The sequence below is a fragment of the Mercenaria mercenaria genome, unplaced genomic scaffold, assembly GCF_021730395.1.
Source record: "Mercenaria mercenaria strain notata unplaced genomic scaffold, MADL_Memer_1 contig_1915, whole genome shotgun sequence".
In the NCBI taxonomy this organism is placed as follows: Eukaryota; Metazoa; Mollusca; class Bivalvia; order Venerida; family Veneridae; genus Mercenaria; species Mercenaria mercenaria.
This window is the reverse complement of record NW_026459933.1, coordinates 60,165-63,796: the sequence shown is the minus strand read 5'-3', so window position 1 is coordinate 63,796 and position 3,632 is coordinate 60,165.

Here is a 3,632-nt window from a genome sequence, read left to right as displayed (position 1 = left end):
CTTAAGAACCTAAAACTTATGTTCTCAATGCCTTTGCAGAAGACAGAGCAACAGGAAAACATCCCTACGAAACAGTCCAGACGACAGAAATCAAGATAGCTCAGCCCAGGTGGGATTTAAGAGTTATCTATCAGAATCCTCCACCTGTTTTGTTAGACACAATAAAAGAGGAAAGCGTAGGACCAGATCATGTAATTTTACCGTCCCTGCAATAATAAGTTTTGAATATGGATGCTTCCATAAAGGATAAGAATGCATTCCTGGATGAAAACTTGAATCTAAAAGAGCATGTAAAACGAAAGTGTAGAACAGCAATGCTCAACTACTTCAGAATAAAATGTATCCAGAAATATCTTACCAAGGAGGCTACCGAAACCCTTGTCCTGTCATTGGTGATATCCCATTTAGATTATTGTAATGCCATTCTGTATGGTATTGCTCGAAGCGAAGTAAACAAAATGCAACTAATTCAGAACATGTGTGCAAAACTTGTCCTAAATCGAAGAAAATATGACAGTTCCAAGCAAGCGCTGTATGACCTTCACTGGCTACCAATCAAAGCCAGAATCACATTCAAAATGCTCACCTACATGTATAATTGTTCAGTTGGAAACTCTCCAGAATATCTTTCTGAACTTCTCATAAAACAAACACAGACAAGAAACTTGCGTTCTTCAAACTCCGTTACTGGGTGTTTCGTTGTTCCTTTCAACAAGCGCAAAACGTTCAGCGACAGAAGTTTTGGTACTGTTGGACCTAAACTCTGGAATGAATTGCCTCTCGAAATAAGGAACTCAGACACAATAGATGTTTTCAAAAAGAAGTTGAAAACTCATTATTTTGGAAATTACTTTGCACTCTTTTAGAGACTGTGACTGTAACTTTTAAGAAATTGAAGTAACGTGAACTGGATGATTTTATTGTGTAAATGCATTCGAATATGAACTATATTATAACAAATACAAAATACAATTGTTTGTAATAACGTCTAGACATGTCGCAATAACCCACTTATTCTTACTTAATAACAAACAGCTGTCTTACTGTATCTTAATATTCTAATATTTTATTAATCTTATCTGAAGTCTGATCTTTTTTTTAATGCTTACTAAATAGTTTATTCACAATGGTATTTATGCTAATTTATGTTATATGTCATTAAATATCTTAATTTTTGTCGTATTTTTATGTATTTGTAAAACGCCATTGAATATGTTTTGCGTAAAAATAGGCGTTTAATCAAATAAAACAGTTTCAGTTTTTCAGTTTTCTCAGAGAGTATTAAAACAATAAAATCTGAACAGGGTATCAATTAGGAAGTTAAGAACATTTTTTACATGAATGTACTACTTTTTTTCATAATGTGTTTTATAATCAATTTTGATATAATTAAGTATGATATGATAAAAAGTCAGTTAGTCCAATCTTAAAAATCAACGCATATGCGAGTGTGGACTGAAAACTCATTGCAGAAACGTCTTTCTAACAGCGAAAATGATGAATTGTTCAATATGTCAGCAATACTGGATAATAGATTTAAGATACAGTTATGTGAGCTTTACACAACCATTGCTATGACTGAAATGATTTTGGTTGAGACTTCCAGAATGAGTAAGAAACTAGTCGATGAACATGAACCATCAGCTATATCGTACAACGTGCAAATTAGATACTGACGATAACAAAGGTTTCCTCAGCTTTATGACTTCAACAAATAAGAGACATGTATCTGCACCACGTAATAAGATAACTAAAGTGAACTCATACTTAGCAGAAGAAGTCAAAATCGCTACATTTCGGGCTAGGGGTCTAGTGGTAACACGCTTGATTGTCAATCAAGAGGTCAGTGGTACGAAATTACAGAGATGCACTTGAGTGTCTCACACCTAATTAAGAAACCTGAACTGTTTTTTTTTTCACAGGAAAGACGGCTTCGTGTGTATAGGTGGTATATATATAAAGAACCAGACTGTCTATACGCAAAGAGCTATGCTAAGTTAGCCGGAATAGCCTGTGTCTAAAAAAATCTCATTATCTGTTCTGGAGGCTCTTGTGTGGCTGCGTTTGCCATCTGTAAAGCGCATCTGAACGTGTTTATCATGCAAATGGTGTGTTATAAATTTGGTATTATAATAATAATAATAATGATACATTAATTGAAAGAAAAACAAATGTGCATTCCAACTTTGGCACGGATCATTAATTGCATTGTCTGATCTGTAAATAAAGTTAAAAACCATATATTCAGCTATGCATGCCTTTATTTCTGCTGTCTAAACAAATGGTTCTACTAAAGGTAATCAAACCATTACTTGAGTGCAATATTTGGGCAATCAAATATGACTGTAATTAGAACATACCAACTGACACAACTTAAGGAAAATGTTCAGGAAATGTTTCGCGAAAGCAGATATTTTTTTCACGAAAGCAGATATTTTTTCATGAAACCAGATAATTTTTCACGAAACGAAAAAAACATTTCAAGAAAAGTTTTCATGTGAAGTATCGCAAAACCTGAGATAATTGATCACGAAACTAGATACTTTTTCATGAAATCAAATATATATTTTTTCATGAAACCAGATATCTAAAAATAGATAATCTCTCATTCGGCGAGCACTACTGTTTATCGTTTTTGAAACAACTTGGGGAGTATCCTATATAGTGTTCCTAGACCCCAGACAGAAGAATCGTTCCGACTATGTTCCATTTCTATTCTTAGTTAACTACTTTCATGAAAAGTTAATTGTTATCATGAAAACTGTAACTGTTATGCTGTGGCAGTTTAAAACAGTAACGACCATATTTTCATGTTAAGATATTTATGTTACATTCATGAAATGTTTATGTTTTCGTGATTTTTCTTTTATTTTTTGTGAAAACCTAAATTATTTTCGTGAAAGTTTCCATGAAACCTGATAATTAAGTAGCGGCAGTGTTATGCCACCATAATAATTAGAGGTATTATTCTTTCGTATAATAGAAAAAGAAACTGTAAAATATTAAACAAAAATATAAACACAATATTCTACAGCTTATGGTAATTAAATGTGCCCGAGGGTTATTTACTATTTAAGGCTAGAAGTTCCTCATTGTTTTTCTTTTTTTTTTTTTTGTTTTTTTTTTTTTTTCTTTTTTTTTTTGTAATTCGGTGACATTTTGCATGAAAGGCTATTGAATATCTGTTTCATACCATACAAAGTAACAGTAAACATCAATTTGACATGATTAAGAAATAATTGTTTTTTTTCTGACCCCAGATGTGATATAACTTATCCCGTCTGTCTCCCTATATATGAAGACAAGGCTTTAAATAATGTGACTTAACACTGTGACTATATTTGTCTGGCAACGGAGTTACAAAGTGTCATTGCATATTGGTCTTTCATACCGATTATAACTAGTAATATCAGTCAAAATTGTTGTGGACAAAAGTTAGCTTCTTGATAGACTTAGTTTATAATATATTCTATGAAATAATGATTCACGTCTAAATCTCTAAACTGTCATTATGTTATAAAATGTTAAAGACGAATTGAAGTTATATTTTCAAAGCGAAAATTAAATAGTTACTAACCTGGAAACAACAAAATTCATGGGAGGTTAATAGCAAGGGCGATTTATTATCAATT